Here is a 19,420-nt window from a genome sequence, read left to right as displayed (position 1 = left end):
GAGAAGGATAGGTATTAAATCTTCTTTGAATGATTGGTAGAATTCCCCAGGGAAGCCATCTGGTCATGGACTTTTGTTTTGGGGGAGGTTTTTGATTATTGTTTTGATCTCCTTACTAGTGATCAGTCTACTCAGATTCTCTATTTCTTCTTGATTCTGTTTTGGAAGATTGTATGATTCTAAGGGTTTATCTGTTTCTTCTAGATTATCAAATTTGTTTGTGTATATCTTTTTCATAGATTCACTTATAATTTTTTGTATTTCTGTGGTGTCATTGTAATTTCTCCTTCTTCCTTTCTGATTTCATGTATTTGAGCTTTCTCTCATTTTTTCTTGTTGAGTCTAGCTAAAGTTTTGTCAATTTTGTTTGTCCTTCCAAGAGCCAACTCTTTGTTTCATTGATTTTTTTCTACTGTTTTTTAGTCTCTATTTCACTTATTTTTGCTCTGATTTTTATTATTTCCTTCCTTCTACTGATTTGGGGCTTTGTTTGTTCTTCTTTTCCTAGTTCCTTTAGGTACACTGTTAGATTGTTTATTTGAGATTTTTATTATTTCTTAAGGTAGGCCTGCTTTGCTATAAACTTCCCTCTTAATATCACTTTTGCTGTATCCCACAAATTTTGGCATGTTGTATTTTCATTTTCATTTGTCTCTAGGTTTTTTTTTTTATTCCTTCTTTGATTTCTTCATTGACTCAATAGTTGTTCAGTAGCGTTTTGTTTAATGTTCACATATTTGATGCTTTTCCAGTTTTCTTCTTGTAGTTGCTTTCTAATTTCATACTGTTGTGGTCAGAAAAGATGCTTGGTATTATTTCCGTCTTCTTAAATGTAATGAGATTTCATTTGTGGCCTAATATGTGATCTATCCTGGAGAATCATCCATGCACACTCAAAAAGAAAGTGTACTCTGTGGCTTTTGGATAAAAATGTTCAGTATATATCTACTAAGTCTATCGGTCTAATGTGTCATTTAGGCCAATGTTTCCTTATTGATCTTCTGTTTAGATGATCCATTTATGTAAATGGAGTGTTAAAGTCCCCTACTATTATTGTGTTACTGGCAGTTTCTCCTTTTATTCTGTTAATAATTGCTGTATATATTCAAGTTTTCCTGTGTTGTGGGCATCCATATTTACAAGTGTTATGTCCTCTCCTTGGATTGTTCCCTTTATCATTATGTAATGCCTTTCTTTATCTCTGGTTACAGTTTTTGATTTTCGTTTTTTTTGTGTGTGTGTGAGGAAGATCAGCCCTGAGCTAACATCTATGCCAATCCTTCTCTTTTTGCTGAGGAAGACTGGCCCTGGGCTAATACCTGTGCCCATCTTCCTCCACTTTATACGGGACGCTGCCACAGCATGGCCTGACAAGCGGTGCATCGGTGCGCACCCGGGATCTGAACCCAACCTGCCAGCAGCGGAGCATGTGCACTTAACTGCTACACTATGGGGCCGGCCCACAGTTTTTGTTTTAAAGGCTATTTTGTCTAATATAAGTATTGCTACCTTCCAGCTTTCTTTTCATTGGTATTTGCATAGAGTATCTTTTTCCATCTCTTCACTTTCAGTTTATGAGTGTCTTTAGGTCTGAAGTGTGTTTCTTGTATGCAGCCTATATATGGGTCTTGTTTTTTATCCATTCGGCCACCCTATGCCTTTTGATTGGAGCATTTAGTCCATTGACATTTAAAGTAGCTATTGATAAGAAGGTACTTATTTCCATTTGGTTCCTTTTTTTCTGAGTGTTTTTAGTAGTTCTTCTCTGTTCCTTTCTTCTTCTCTTGTTCTCTTCCCTTGTGGTTTGATGGCTTTCTTTAGTATTATGTTTGGATTCTTTTCTCTTAATTTTTTGCATATTTATTGTAGGTCTCTGGTTTATGATTACCATAAGGTTCAATATAATACCCTACATATATAGCAATCCATATGAAGTTGATGATCTCTTTAGTTTATCTTTTTGCTAAAAGCTCTACTCTTTTACTTACCTCCTCCCACATTTTATATTTTTGACATCATATCTATCTTCTTTTTTGTGTATGTGTATCCATTACTCTCTTATCATGGAAATAGATAATTTTAGTATTTTTGTCATTTGACTTTCATATTAGCTTCATAGGTGGTTCATCTGCAAACTTTATCGTATATTTGCCCTTACCAGTGATTTTATTGCTTTTTTTTGATAATTTTCTTATTCCTATTTGTGATCTTCTCTTTTCCATTTAAATAAGTCCCTTTAGCATTTCTTGTAAGGCTGTTTTCTTGGTCATAAACTCCTTTAGTTTTTGCTTGTCTGGGAAACTCTTTATCTCTCCTGCCATTTTGATTGATAACCTTGCTGGGTAGAGGATTCTTGGCGGTAGGTTTTTTCCTTCCAGCACTTTAAATATATGGCACCACTCCCTTCTAATCTGTAAGGTTTCTGCTGAGAATTGAGCTGATAGCCTTATGGGGTTTCCTTTGTATGTAACTTGTTGTGGCTTTTAGGATTTTCTCTTTATCTTTAATTCTTAACATTTTAGTTATTATGTGTTTTGGAGTGGTCCTCTTTGGGTTTATCTTGTTTGGTGCTCTCTATGCTTCCTGTACTTGGATGTCTGTTTTCTTCCTTAGGTTAGGAAATTTTTCAGCTATTATTTCTTCAAATAGATTCTCCCACTTTTATCTCTCTCTTCTCCTTCTGGGACACCTATAATACAGATGTTAGTGTGCTTGATGTTGTCCTAGAAGTCCCTTAGATTGTTCTCATTCTTTTTAATTCTTTTTTCTTTTATCTGTTCAGCTTGGGTAATTTCCTCTAGTCTTTCATCCACCTCACTGATCTGTTCTTCTCTGTCATCTACTCTGCTATTGAGTCTCTCTAGTCACTGAGTCATTTCCAGCATTGTATTCTTCATGTCTGATTGGTTCTTTTTTATATTTTCCAATTCTTTGTTGAAGTTCTCATTGAGTTCATCCATTCTTCTCCCAAGATCAGTGAGCATCCTTATGACTTTTGTTTGAACTCTTTGTCAGGTAGATTGTTTATTCTATTTCATTTAGTTCTTTTTCTGGGGTTTTGTCCTGTCCCTTACTTGGAATGTATTGCTTTGTCTCCTCATTTTGCCTCTTTCTCTTTGTTTATATCTATGTATTAGGTAGGTAAGCTATGTCTCCCAATCTTGGAGAGGGGGTCTTATGGAAGAGATGCTTTATGAGGCCCAGCAGTGTGCTTCCCTCTTGTCACCAGTTCCAAATGTTCCAGGAGTGTCTTCTGCAACAGCTATATGTGTCCTTCTGTTGTGGTAGGGTTGCTCTTACTGCAGGTGCCCCGAGAGGCTAGACTGTTCCCCTGGCCCACTGGTTGTAATACTCAGCTGTGTGTGGCTGCTATGGACCCTTTAGTCATTTTATCAGGTGTGGGGAGCACCAGCACTGTTGGCTGTAAGGTCTAATAGCACATTCCTCTTGCAGTTTTTCTGTTAAGTGAGTAGCCCCTCAGCATGGCTGGTGCTAGTTTCAGGGGCTTATAATTGCTCTAGGCCTCTGGCCTGCAAGGCTATTGTTAGCTCTCTCAGGATTGCAGCTGTGTGGGGCTGGCCCAAGCATGGGAGCACCAATTTGTTTCAGGCTTTGGAAGGTGGGGTTGATCCCTATGTGGCTGTTTGAGAAGCACAAGTCTGTGCAGCAGACAAGCCCCACCACCCGCAAGGCCACACACCCTGTCAACTCAGTCCTGCCCTGTGTGCATGCCCTGACCCCCTGAAGTGGAAACAGTCACCCCACTGCAGAGGTCTCACAAACTCCACGAATGCCCCACACACTCTACCTGCTTCTTGCACACACCCTGCCCCACAGAGGCAGTCCCACTTGCCCAGCTGCAGAGTTTCTGGGCACTCCACCTGTGTGGGCCCACAAGTTGCCTGAGGGCTTGCTATTGTGTGGGGCAAGCCCCTAGTACAGGCCACCTGCCCTGGGTGAGCTGGATTAAATTGGTGCTCTAGTGGATGTGGCAGACCCTAGGCTAACAGGTCAGGACAAGAACTCCAATGGCATTGGCCAGTGTCTGTGTCAGCATGCCTGCACTAGGTCACAATAATGGCTGCCACCAATGTCTCAGTCCCTCAGGAGGTCTCACCTCTCACCAAGATGCACTCAGAGCCTATCAAGTGAGTCTCTTCACCAAAGGACTTTGCACATTTCTTTCCGGTCACTTTAGATTACTTTCTGAAACAGGTGAATTTGTGCATGGGCCCTTTAAGAGCAGGCTTTTTCCCCCCTTATGTCCAATAGCTTTTCTGGGGGTGTTCCCTGCTGTTGTTAATAGCCAGCAAAGCCAGATATGATGACACTTCTCAGTTGTGCTGAGTGCAAAAGCTTCTTATTATGGTAAAGTTCTCCTGCTCAATCCCCTACGCCTCCAGGGAAGGCTTCATACCTTAAGATTGCTCCTAGCTGGCCATGAAGTGCTGCAGCTAAAAGGTGGCTTTTTTCTCTCCAAAAGGGAATTTCTGCCTCGTCCACCTCAGTCAGCATTGTCCCTTGTTATGGGATTCTTTTTATCCAGTTTTCAGTTCTCTCTTAGGGGTAATTGTTCCAAGAGTAGCTGTAAATTAATGTCTGTGGGAGGAGGTGAGTTCAGAGTCTGCCTATGTCACCATCTTGTCACAGTCTCCTAGGTATTTTAAAATTAAGAATATCTTTCAATAGTAATTACATTGGCTCCTTTTATCAATATTTACCACAAATTCCATACTTCATTTTCAATTAAGAAAAGGATACCTTAAAAAAAATAAAAAAATAAAAAAAAAAAGAAAAGGATACCTTTGTTTTATTAGGTTTATGCCACTGAAAAAATTTAAGATTGATGTTTGATCTTGATTTTACATGGTTGTTTTCTCCATTAGAGTGTGACTGGTATTTAGACAGACTTGTTTAATTCTCATCTGTTACCAAGAACTCTGTGACCTTGTGAGAGTACATGATCAATAAGTACTGACAGAGTGAGTGAATGAAAGAGTGGTTGATGAATGGATTGGTGGATGAACCATTGGTGGAGAGATGCTTCATTATATTGTTAATGTCACAGAATATGGGCTCACTTCCATCCTATTAGGCTTTTTACTGTGCCTCTTACATCTTTGTTTCTGAAGGTATAGATTAGATGGTTGAAGCTAGGTGTGACAACAGTATAAAAGAGGGCAATGAACTTGCCTTGATCTTGAGAATTTCCTGCTGATGGCAGGAGATATATGCACATGGATAGAATGAAAAAGAGGGATACAACCACCACATGTCCCAAAGACTTTCTAAAGTCCATTTGTTGATTGCATCCTCAGCACAGCCTGGGCAATGGCACAATAGGAGCTGAGAATGAGGATGAGAGGTATGAAAACAAAAATAGAGCTCGTGACCATGAGGGTCAGGTCATTATCATGGGTATCAACACCTGACAGTTGCAGCAGTGCTGGAACTTCATGCAAGAAGTAATCCACTTTTGATTTCCACACAGTGGCACCCAGAAAGTAAAGGAGGAATGAAGTGTTGCATTGGTAAAGCCACCTAACCCAAGAGGCTCCAGCCAGCAGATGGCAGAAATGAGGGTTCATGAGGACACTGTAATGAAAGGGTCTACATACAGCTACATAACAGTCATAGGACATTACCATGAGTAGGAAACACTCTGTGGCTCCCAGTGCAAGGATACAACATAGTTGAATAATACAACCAGCATAAGAGATGATTTTCTCTGGGTCCTAGAGATTGATCAGAAACTGAGGGATGGAGCTGGTGGTGTAGCAGAGATCCAGAAAAGAGAGGTATGAGAGGAAGAAGTACATAGGAGTATGGAGATAGGAGTCCAGGTATGACAAGATAATGATGAATAGGTTGCCTATCAATGTCATCAAGTAGAACATCAAGATAACAAAAAGAAGTACTTCCAAATGAGACCAATTAGAAAAACCCATGAAGTAGTAGATAATAACAACAATAAACAAACACATAGAGACAGAGATTGGATTGGTGGTTACCAGAGGGGAAGGGGGGAGGGAGGAGGGCAAAAGGGATAATTCGGCACATGTGTGTGGTGATAGGTTGTAATTAGTATTTGGGTGGTGAACATGATGTAATCTATGCAGAAATAGAAGTATAATGATGTACACCTGAAATTTATACAACATTATAAACCAATGTTACTGCAATAAACAAAAAATTAAAAAAAAAAAAAGAAAAACCCACTAGAACAAAGTAGAACTCAGAACTTGCATTGATTTTTTCACCATCATTCATTTCTTGTTACCTGAAGAAAAGATCACATACATTCAGAAAAAGTAAGGAAATGCTCCAAGAATCATAAGCACACATGAAAAAAACCAGAAATCAGTTTTAGGGGCCTACCACTATTAAATTCTATAAAAACTTGAGCATTAAGAGAAATTATCATACTAATGAATTGAAAGAAACAAGAATCCACAAGCTCATACTGATATATTACAAAAAGAATAAATAAATAAATAGTGGAGTAGAGAAAGTTATATGTTGGTAGGACCCTAATTTAAAAATACAGAAGGAATGGTGGAGTTAGAAGAAATAAATGGATGCTAAAAACTAGTGAATAAAATGACAAGAAACAGGATATTTACATAGTCTAAAATAGCTCCCCACAAATTGCTTGTTAACTACAAAATGAAAAATAGTAAACTTTACAAAAGAAAAATGTGGTGGACATCACCTTAGCCAAATAATCAATGTTAACATCACCAATGTTGAGACAAATCAGCATCATATGTCTACTGATATGATACTCTGAACAGAACATAATGTCATGTCAATGATATTCCTGCCAAAAACACACAACTTGATGCTAATAATGAAGAAACATGACACAAACTCAAATTGAGACATATTGGGCAAAATAGCTGGCCTGTTCTCTTCAAAAACATCAAATTCAATGAAGACAAATAAAGGCTAAGGAATTGGTCCAGATTAAAGGAGATCAAAGAGCCATGATATCTAAACAAGTAATCCTGGACTGGGGAAAAAAAATAGCTATTAACTACATTATTGAGACAATTGGAGAAATATGAATATGGACTAAGGATTAGATAGTAATATTGTATCCATATTAAATTTTCCAATTTTGTTAACTATACAGTGGTTACATAAAGTCAAGTCTTAGGAAATAAACAGTGAACTACTTAGGGGCAAATGGACACGTCTCCAACTTATTTTCAAATGGTCCCAAAAAAGAGATGATAGATAGATGATAGGTAGGAGATCGGTAGGTAGGTAGATAGATAGATAGATACATAGATAGATACATAGACAGAAAGAAAGAAAGATAGACAGATAGAGGATAAATAGATGGTAGATTAATTCTTTTCAGGCACAAAGTAAACTATTGCTGAATCTGGTTAAAGGGTTAACGGTAGTTCTTTGTATCATTTTGCAACTTTTCTGTAAATTTTAAATTTTACTAGAATAAAAAGTTACAAAAAGTAAATGTGAAACAAATTTTTAACACTTTTATATTTCATCCAGACACTAGCGTGTTGTAGAAATGTAAGTTCTTAACTATCTAGTTCTTCTCATTCAACCCAGAGTAACATCTGCATAAACAGTAACTTGAAAAATACTAACACAGCTACAAAAGAAAATGTCAATGGAACAAATTATCTCTTTTTTAACAAGTAACTTTAGATTTCTTTTCAGAATTTTCATGGTATTTCCATTTATGCAATTATAGAAAACAGATTAATTGTAATCACAATAACTTTACATATAGATGAAAAGACATGAGGAACAATATCAAATTTATTAGTGATTACAAAATGTTTATATAGGGTGAAAAATATTTAGCTGCGGTTACTATTCTTATGGAAAGAACTTTATATTCTAATTTGTTTACTTGCACTCACAGTTTATTTCTAAACTGAAAACTAAGATACAAATAGAGATACCAAAAAGAGACACACAGACACATACACAACAACTCATAGATATCCATACTATGAACAAAGCTGAAAACCTTAGTTCAGATTAGCAGATCTGTGAAATAGACTGGGGAGAACAGGGATAGAATGCTTCCTAAAGGATGTGTGACTATAAATGAATTTGAAAAGAGAAATTTTTAGGAAAAGGAAGATATAAATTCATTGAGAGCAAAGAAGGAAGGAAGAGTGTGAGGATGGAGGAAAATGGAGAGTAACCTAACTACGGTGCTTAAAGTTGAAATTGTATTTATCTATATGACAGGGCTGAGAAGCCTGAACAACAGAGCCTGAAGAAGGTTTCTACATTATTTCTTTATCTCTAGGACAATAACTAAGTGAGTATTTAAATTAGGAACATAATTTATAATTTCTACATATATTTTTATTCTCCAACTTAGAGAAGGATTCTGAATATTTATTGAAATCGTTAAATGGCTGTTTATCATTTAATATACTGTGCCTAGTGAATCTTATGTTTCTTTTTTGTTAAAAAAATTAAGTACATTTCATAAGTAGTTATAACTCTTAGGTGAATCTTTTTCTCTTGTAGCTTTTCAATCATTCATAGGAAAGATTAATACCACATTTTGTGATACAGCTATTGTGACAAGGCATAGTAACCTACCATTTAAATATCCCTCCTTCTGCCTGTGAATGCTTTGCTTCATTCAACTTTGTCACATCACTCTGCTTCCCTCCTTCCGCAGCCAATTCTTTCTCTCGCACTTCCTAATAAACTATGGCAATAAAGGAAAGATATCACAGCACAGCCACCTATGGTTACCTCTTTTGGGGTCTCTTAATGACTTGCATTCTATAAGTGCGTCTCTCAAAAAAGACGTAAGGACTAGCTAAGTGGTTGAGTTTCAGCTGGGAGGTTAAACAGTTAGTTTGGCCCCAGGGTTGTAAGACTGATTCAGGCCTTTTTCCCCTAATCATTACACTAATCTAGACTAATTTCTACAGCTCAGAAATCATCCAGGATAACCAGATAGTACATTGCTTAAAACAAATATTTGTAATTAAACAGAAGTTTAGTATAAAGAATTGTTAAACTATGGAAGGAAAGTAGCTATAAAGATGTAAAGAGAACTCAACAGGATGTCTTGGACCAAGGGGTAGTATCCAAGACACGATAAACTTGGAAGGGGGCTTCCTCCCCAAGGCTGAGGTTCAGACCTCAGCAAAGAAGGTGTGGTTGCAGCCCACTGGATGGTGAAGAAGTTCACTATGGCTGAATCAAAAATTACCAATGGTCAAATCGTAACTCATAAATATTTTTCCACTTAGAGGTCACAGCCAATTGAGGGATGATGAAAAATTCCAGAGATTTTTCTTTCCCCTAGAATGGGAGACAATACTTCATGAAAAGTATGAATCCAAATGTTGTTGTTGCTTCTTCTGATGCAGATATAATTTTCTTCTTCCTTATATAGTTGCCTGGATAACTTAGTAAATGAACTAAAAAGTGGCGGCTGTGGATATCTTCTTATGTTGCACAACTCATCCCTCAGCATTCTTATAGATGTTAGAAAGGGATATGAGATAAGGTACAAAAAAATAAATAACAGATGTAAGTAGAGAAAAGGTGGAAACTTTATGGTTTCATTTTCTTTTTATTGGAAGGGAAGGAAATGGCCTTTAAAACGTTGCTCTTATGGACCATAGAATGAACTATTTCTTCTCTTTTTTTGAAATAAGGCATTATGGAGGAAAAAGTGGTGAATGTGAGTCTCTTTTCCTTACCCTTATATCACTGGCCAATGTATGTTTTTCTTACATTAGTCCTTTTATACTCTTACCTAGTGCTTACTAGAACTCAGACAACTCTTTCCACTTCTGTCCTTCCTGTGTCTGTCCACATTCCCCACAATATTTGTCTTCCCAATCTATGCTCTCAATATGCGTGGAAGGATCTGATCTCTGGTTGTCATCTCCCTAAAATCACCAACATAAATGACTGCCTACACCACATATTCTAATCTACTACATCAAATTAGGAAAGCAGAGTCTGAAAATTGCTATGATCATCATTGCTACAGAAAAGAGAGTTCTGAGTATACCAAAAATATTAGGTTTTAGCTGGAAGAAGGAACTCATTAGAGCATTCAATGTATCATGGGATGGACTCCTTTCCTAGCGTAAATGAGACTTTACAGAAACAAAATAAGAATGCAACTAGCTTCCCCTGACTGGGGCCATAGAGAGAGTAAATCCCGAAGTGGCAATTGTTGCCCTTCAGGGAGTTGTGCTAGCCAGAACAGTTTCTGAAGAATACCTTCAACATGACACCACACTGTTGTACTAGGACAACAATAAAACTGTACAGCAACCATCACTGATAAAAATCTGTTAAGCTGTGTTTATACGGAAGGGAATGGGTTGTCTTGATTTACCTGAAATTTCTTCCCCAATTCCCCATCACGCTAAGAGCCAGATTTTAGGGATAATTTGTCACAAGTAGTCTGATTTGGAGGTGAAGGGAAGCATGAAACATTTTAGAAAATGGAATGCATAAAGACTCAACTGTATGTCTTGACTTATTAATTTGAGTTAATTGCATTTGACGGACATCTCTAAAATTCAAGACCAAGTTTAGCCCTACGAAAGGATTGAAAATAATCTTTGAAGACCATTCAAACAAGCACTTAGAAGTTAACTACCAAAACTCAAGAAACTTAACAGAACTAATATTTCCAAAACATTTTCATCAATCCTTTCCCTTGGCATCTTGTCAAGAGCTTTGCCATAATATATAAACAAATGAAAGTAGCTATGATTGCTAGACCACATCTAATAATTGACCTGTTTTTGTAAAAAAAAAAAAAAAAAGATATAAGTTCATAAATTAATGAACATTTTTAAATTGTTACATTGTTTCTAGTTAATATACTCCATTCGTAGCAAAGAAAATTTTGGAATGGAAATTATACTATATTATAATAAGATTACACTATAAAAATTGTCATTTTAGAGAGCAGTTGGGTGTTTTACTTTCTCTTTAAAAGAAGTGGCAGAAAATAGTCTTTACGTTTCAGTGGTCTTGATTATTGTGAGAGTTCAATAAGAAAAGTATATAAACATTTTCCACAGTGTTTAGTACATAATTACTCAACACATGTTAGCTGGTGTTACCCTTAGAGTGAATTTTAATTTGAACTCATATTTTAACAAACAATTCTACTTTATTTCTTTGTTATTCTTTATTTTAGATAGTAAAAATATTAAAAGTAAAACATCTATGTTCCAACAACTCAGAAGCATCAACTATTTCTTTTGTAGTATTTAAATCCAGCATTTTTTAGCAATAAAATATCACAAAGTCCATGTCCCCTTTAGCTATCACTCTCTGATCCAACACCCAACCAAGAGACAACAACTATCATGAGCTTGGTGTGTATCATTCCAGTTCACTTGAATACATATAAAAATGTTTTTAAAGTAGATATTTAAATTTAAATATTAATGTTATTAAAGAGTTATATATTCATAGTTTCAATTTTTTATTTTATTGGGGAAGAATTTAACCAGTAATATGGTTGTAGTGGAATTCACTCAGTTATCAAAATCTGGGATGGGTCTGACAGAACCCAATAGGTCTGGTCTACAGAAGACTGTACCAAGCTCCAATATTGTTCATGCTGTGGTCACTAGATTTGTAAGAGAATTTTTAGCCTCTGCCAATCTATTGGGTACTAGCAAGTGTTAAACTTTTTATGTGCAATATTATGAACTTCTTGTTGGGAAAACACAGATGGCATAAAATGTTTCAATTACAGCAAAGTATTTATAAAGCAGCAGCTCTCCACTTTTTTCTTTTCTCCCAACACGTGAGAGATGAAACACACTGAAAGTATGTGACTTTCAAAGTTCTTTATGGGAGAAATATGGATTCTGATTTTTGGTAATTTTCAGAGTTCATACTCCCCCTCAAAGAGAGAACCCAATGCAAAACATTTTAATTTTAAGAATATCGTAGACCATAAGGCACAAGTCATGTATGAGAGATCACAAGAGACAAATGAAATTAATTCATCTCTGTAGGCTTCTGGTAAATTGAATGTTTTATTTGAGAAGAATGTGAATTAGAGTTGATTATAAACTACTAAAACATCATGGATGGAGCTTCAGTTGGAGTTCAGTTACAGCATTGGTATTTATTTATTGCTGGATATGATTTCCTTCTTTTCCCATTCCTTTCATCTTCATAAGCTGTCAGAAAACCTATACATTCCAAGAGTGAGAATGCACACCAGTTATGAAACACATATGATAAAACCACTGAGTTTGGGGTAGAATAGGGCTCAGAATTGCTGAGATACTAGAAGAAACTGTTCATTCTCATCTTATCAGGATAAATGTTACACATAATGTTCAAAAGAATAGATGGAATTAGAAGGGTATATCAAAAATAATGCTGTCATCTGTCTTTTAGGGTATTCCCTGTCACTTAGAAGCTTTTTGGGCTCAAATATGAACTAAAGTCTATAAGGTCAAGTTTACAAGAATTACTTATTCCTTTAAACTGATCACTAAAGTTTCGTTTGATCTTGGTTTTCCCTGATACAGAGAGTCAGAACACCAACGGCTTGTAGGGAGACAACTTTTGGTTACATATAAGTAGAAAAATGAAAGACTTGAACCTCCCCTAATTATGAAAAAAAAAAAAAACATGGAGAATATTTATATTTTTCCCCTTGCACATGTTCAGATTTTGAAAATGCATTTTGTACACCAGAGAAAAGAAGACATAAAATATGAGTAATTGCAGTCAACACTTAAAACAATCACCCCCCAAAAAATGTTGTGTATCTCAGATCTCATAATTATTTAATGTCTCTTTGCTGAAACTTCTAGTCAAATGTTCACTTCTCCCCTAGGGTCATTCCATTTTGGAGTTGTCAATTGTGTCCTTTTCATAGACACTCATCTTCCTCCCAAGAGATAAAAAAAAGGCTACAGGGGGTGAAAAAGAACAATATCAGATCTTTAGAAAGCTGTATCCTGGTAGATTTCTCTTACTATCCCTGGTCTAGGGACAGTTCTCTTTGTGATTTCCCGCACATTTTACCTGTTTACTCTCCTGGGAAACATGAACATTTTCATGCTTTCACCTCTAGATTTTCAGCTCCTCATACCAATGTTGTTTCAGAGAGTCATCTTTTCATTACTACATGTGTGTTTCACCACAGGCTTCAACCCATCAATGTTGTATAATCTTATCTGGGGAAGAAAGAAGACTATAACCTTTCCAGGTTTGCCATCCAGCACTATTTTTCCCTGACACTGAGAACAGTGAAATGTATCCTTCTGCCTGTCAAGATATATGACAAATATGCTGCAGTCTGCAAAACCCTGCACTAACTGACGTCCTATATCCACATATTTGGCAACGCTCTCATATTGGTACCCTAGATCCACACACTGCCCTACTGTGCAGATACTATGGCCCCTAAGGCTTTTGTCTTCACAACCCTTACTATCCTTGTTCTCTTCAATCTAACCACCATGACTAAGAGGTATATTGCATGTGGTGATTCAACCTTTCATTAAGTCAGCAGCCGGAGGAGAGAAAACCTTCAAAATTTGTATTTCCTTATCATGTGTTTCTCCTATGCTACCGCAAGATGATAGTAGATAGGTAGGTAGATAGATAGATAGATAGATAGATAGATAGATAGATAGATAGATAGATAGATAGATTAGACAGACAGATATACAGATGATGATGATGATAGATGATAGATAGATACATACATACATAGATAGATACATAGATAGAAATATAGCAGATTATTGATATACATATCTCTCAAGCAAACAAACTTCTATTACCAAGAACAATCCAAGCTCCTCACTCTCTTCCATGTAACTGTCACCCTCAGTGTCAATACTCTCATCAATACATTGAGAAACAAGGATGTGAAAGGGTCTATGAAGATAAAATTTGAGAATGGGTAGGTGTCTATTTTGAGAATAATTTTTTAATCCATGCACTCTATATATTGCCAGATTTAGTATGATAAAGATAATTCTGGGTCTGACAGATCAAAAAGGCCCTTAATGGGGCGTGTAATGAGATCCTTATCAATTACAAGAAGCATAGTATTCCTGACTTGATTGTCTCTCATGCCTACTTTGAGGGACTCTAAATCACTTATGATTGATAAGGTATTCTAGTTCTGGAGATTGCATGACCTGCACTTATAAAAAATTTGCCTTTACTGTAAACACTAGATTGTTCTGCTTTGCCTCTGCTCTCAAGGCAAATTCTTTAAACTTGTGTGAAGGATATAAAAGTTAAAGACAAGATAGAAATGATATACAATAATGAAATATTTAGATTTATATGAAGTTATTGCCTCAGCTGGAACCCTTATTCTCCCATATCCATTTTCTTATCAGTCTTTTATAATAGAATCCACTGTGCCACTCCCCTTAGTCAAAGAGGAAATCACAAAAGAAATTAGAAAATATTTGAAATAAAATGAAAAGGAACATGCAAAGTGTCAAAATGTGTGAGATGCAGCTAAATCAGTGCTTAGAGAGAAATTTATAGCTTTAAATGCTAATTTTTTTTAAAAAATGGAAATGTCTAATATCCATGATCTAAGTTTCAACCTTAAAAAGCTGAAAAAGGACAATCAGATTAAACTAAAGTTAGTAGAAGAAAGGAAATAATAAATATAAAAACAAATCTATGAAATACAAAACAAAATTATTAAAAATAACATAAATACCGTATGATCTCACTCATTAAGTAGTAGATAATAACAACAACAAACAAACACATAAAGACAGAGATTAGATTGGTGGTTACCAGATGGGTAGTGGTGAGGGAGAGGGCGAAAGGGATAATTTGGCACATGTGTGTGGTGATGGGTTGTAATTAGTATTTGGGTGGTGAACATGATGTAATCTATGCAGAAATAGAAGTATAATGATGTACACTTGAAATTTATACAATGTTATAAACCAATGTTACTGCAATAAACAAAAAAATAAATGAAAATAATATATGAAACCAAAAATTGGTGTTTTGAAAAGATCAAAACACTGACAAATCCCTAGCTAGATTGATTAAGAAAAAAATGAGAGAGATACAAACTACTAGATTATAAATAAAAGAGGATCATTATAGATCTTACAGATATTAAAATAATAATGGAACAATATGAGCAAGAAATTTGACAGCTAAAGGGAAATGACAGATTCTTTGAAAGACAAATAACCACAACAGATTCAAAAATAAATGTAAAATCTTAATACTTGTATACCAATGAAAGTAACTGAATTTTTAATTTAAAATTTTCCCACAAAGAGAACTATACTCCATATGTCTACACTGGTGGATTCTAGAGAACAATTAGGAAGAAATAATGCCAATGCTAAACAAACTCTTTCAGAAAATAGAAGAGAAGAGAATACTTCTCAAGCCATGTAATGAAGCCAGCATTTAATTGGTACAGAAACCACATAAAGACATTATAAGAAAAGAAAAATACTACTTAATATCACTCATGATTATAGATACAAAACTTCTTACCAAAAGATTAGCAAATGAAATCCAGCATGATTTTTAAAGGACAAGACATCACAATCAGGTTGGAGTTTATTTCTCAGGATGCAAAGTTAGTTTAACTTAACGAAAATCAATCAGTGAAATTCACCATATTAATAGAATAAAGAAGAAAAGCCATCAGATCATCTCAAGAAAGGCAAAAAAAGCATTGGACAAAATTCCACACCCTTCCACAATAAAAATTCTCAGCACACCAAGAATGAAGGAAATTTCTTAAACCTGACAGAGGACACTAATAAAAAAATTTTTTTAAAGAATAAAAAAAAAGCAGCTACTATCACAGTAGCAGGCTACAAGGTCAATATACAAAAATTAATTGTATGTTTATGCCATATACAATGACATCCAAAACCATGGAATACTTAGGGATGAATTGAACAAAACATGTATAAGATCTGTATATTGTTGTTATTATGTACTACTTAATGAAGGAAATCATACGGTATTTGACCTTCTCCCTCTGACTTATTTCACTTTGCATCATGCCCTGAATGTCCATCCATGTTGTCACAAATGGCTGGATTTCATCGTTTCTTATGGCTGAGTAGTATAAAGTGAAAAAAATAAAAAATAAAAAATAAAAAAATAAATGAGCAATTGGGATAATTGCTTTGGAATAAAAAAAAAAAAAAAAAAAAGATCTGTATAATAAAAACTTCAAATGCTTCTGAAAGAAATTAAGACGACGCAAATAAATGGAGATATATACCATGTTCCTAGATCAGAAGACTCAATATTGCCGAGATGTCAGTTCTTCCCAAATTGATCTATAAATTCAATGCAATCCCAATCAAAATGCCAGCAGGCTTTTTTTGTAGAAATAACACATTGCATTTCATTAAAGTTAAAAAAACTAGCTCTTTGAAAGACACTAATAAAAAGTAGAAGGCATACCTTAGACTGGGAAAAAATACTTAAAAAAGTTTATCTGACAAAAAACTCGAGTCAAGAATATATAAATAACAGTTAAAATTCAATATTAAGAAGATGAATGACCCAATAAAAATGGATAAAATATTTGCACAGAAATTTCACAATGTAAGCTATATACAGTACATGAAAAGATGGTCAACATCACCAGTTCTCAAGGAAATGCAAATTAATGAGATATAATTATAAATGCACTTGGAAGGCTAAAAGTATAAAGATTGACAATTATCAAGTGTAACAGAGATTATGGTGCAATTGGAACTCTCATACACTGCTGTTTGGAGTGAAAATGGTATAGCCACTTGGAAAATATTTTGATAGTTTCTAATAAAAGTAAACACATATTTAGCATATGATCTATCAATTCCACTGCTAGGGACATAACCAAATTAAATGATAACACTTGCCCACACAAACACTTGTATACTAATTTTCATAATAGCATTACTCATAACAGGCAAAAAGTAAATACTCCCAAATGCTCTTTATTAGATAAATGGATATGTTTGGCCATATTCATACAAGGAATTCTAACCAGCAATTAAAAGGAAAGAGCTACTGATACATGCATAAATTTCAAAAACATCATGCTAAGTGAAAGAAGTCAACTCAAAGATTACACACAGTATGATTACATTTATATGAAATTCTTAAAAAAAAAGGCAAAACTATAGTAACAAAACCAATGGTTGCTTGAAGCTGTGGCTGGAGGGAGAGAATTGACTGCAAAAGGACACAGAGTTATTTTGAGATAATGGAAACATTCTATATCTTGATCGTGGTGATAATGTGTCAAAACTCATTGAACTGTACGTTGTAAAGGGATGTATTATATTATATATAAATTAAACTTCAACAGACCTGAGAAAAGGAAGCCATTTATATGCTGAAAGGCTGAAGTGCTACATGAGGTATTCCAAATGGTAAGATTCCATGGAGGCAGGAGGAATCTATGTTTTCACGTTTTGTAAACGTTGTGCGATGCGTGAAGTGATCTCATCATGTGGCCCCAACTGTTTAGTAAAAATTCAGTTACGTACATGAGCCTTTGTTGATTGATGGGTTCAAGAACATGGGACTGTACCCAATATTAGTGTTTATGCCTGGTGAAAGATAAAGAGAAAGAAGAGAAGAGAAAACAAATTCCACAGAGAGAAGAAATCCAAGCAGAACAGACCATGTAATGGTAATACATTCAGGAACATAGGGGAAATCCTGCAGATTTTTCTCTTAGTTTTATAATCCATTCAAAAGCACTTAGATCAATTACATCCAGATCTTAAAAGGGGTGAAAAACTTAACTAATATTTGGATTACAGCTGCAAAAGTAATCAGTTTTCAAGATATTACTTTCAAATAAATTGTCATTAGAGCACTATCCTTGCATATAAGCTAATTAGCATCAGTTGAACATATCTTCTATTTTGAAGTAGGATATGCAAAGTAGATTTATTTCAAAAGGTGATAGTAGAAGTGATATATGTAATAAATCACTTACTCAAGCGATTGTAAGAAAATGTAGTCCTTTAATTGGAAAAATATTATATATGTTTATTTTTATAATATCCTTACTAATGACTAATATTCATATTAAATTAAGCTTAGAAAGCAAAATAAACTAACATGTACTAATCAATTATTTTTGTTGATAATTTGTTCCAGTAATTCATTAGACATCCCTTGGATGAATCATGTTATTTTCAAGCCTAGTTCTATCTGCTTCAGATACTAGAGGCTCTAATACTACTGCACCTAATTGTTCTCAGTTTATGAATTCTCATTAGTTGGCAGTCTCTGAATCACAATCTTAGAAGTTATTCCCTATCTATATACACTTTTAACTGCCTTGAAAAGGTAAAGGGAGAAAAGCCTTCCTCTGCTTGAGTCTCTCCCACCCATGACACATCAATCTTATTATCTATCACTGAGTGGTAAATTAAAGGATATAGACCAATTTTCCTTTCAAAATTAAAAATTAATACCACTCAGCAAAGAAGAATGATATTTAAAAAGAAAAGTTTTAAGGTATCTTCAATATGTCATTAACTATGCCAACTAAAGCAAATTAAATACACATTCTGTTTTGTTTGGTTTTATTTCATTTAATAGCGTCATCTTCCTACAGAAATACCAATTGACATTTATTTTCAAGATTTTTGGCCGAACTTTGTGTTTTGTCTTAGATTTTAAAAACCTACCTTAATTTATTAGCATTGTGACAAATTAACTCTGTACAGATACTTTATTTTTTATCTTACATTGCCATTTCCCCCACTAGAGAATGATTTCTATTCAGGCAAAAAGAGTATTTTATTCATCTATGTTACCAAGATCCCAAAATCTACAAGAGATTTAGCAAGTCAAGTAAATAAGTAGATGAACAAGTGGATGGGTGAAGCAATGAACCATTTTTAACAGATATTTCTTTATACTGTTCAATGTGACAAGTATATAGACCCATAGGATAAAATATTCATATAATTTAGTGTCTTGAAAAAAGTGTGTTTCAGCCAAAGAATTGTCACCTATCTTTTTACCATTTAGTTAAATTTAATGTCTGTCAATCACCAAAAACTCCATTAGTCTAAGCCTTGGCTGTATTGTCCCTCTCTTTCTATAGATATTAATGCTCAGTTCATAAATTAGCATAATTTTAAAACACAGTGCCTAATTTATATGAGCACTAAATATGAAATTATTAAAGATTAAAGTGGTACAAATCAAAAAGGTTAACTCTAAATAATAAGTATGTAATTATAATGATGTTATTATTTTAATTATATAAATTTATTATATAATAAATTTTTTGTAATAAAATAACTCTTCCTCTATGTTTGGTGAGTTGTACACCAAATAAGTCACAAAGCAGTAGAGAAACAACCCTCCAAATGATAAGACTCTCTGAACAAATATTTCAGTACAGGTGATCTTCCTG

General features: G+C 34.7%; 1 pseudogene; it reads right to left on the bottom strand.

Annotated features, from left to right (window-relative positions):
* Positions 1–5,077: 5,077 nt before the first annotated feature.
* On the bottom strand, positions 5,078–6,270 carry LOC101408868 (olfactory receptor 2J3-like; annotated as a pseudogene).
* Positions 6,271–19,420: the final 13,150 nt, after the last annotated feature.

This window comes from Ceratotherium simum, chromosome 13 (genome assembly GCF_057802395.1).
Source record: "Ceratotherium simum simum isolate JZ-2026a chromosome 13, ASM5780239v1, whole genome shotgun sequence".
NCBI lineage: Eukaryota > Metazoa > Chordata > Mammalia > Perissodactyla > Rhinocerotidae > Ceratotherium > Ceratotherium simum.
Note: the sequence above shows the minus strand (reverse complement) of the source record. Positions and strands in the feature narration are given on the sequence as shown.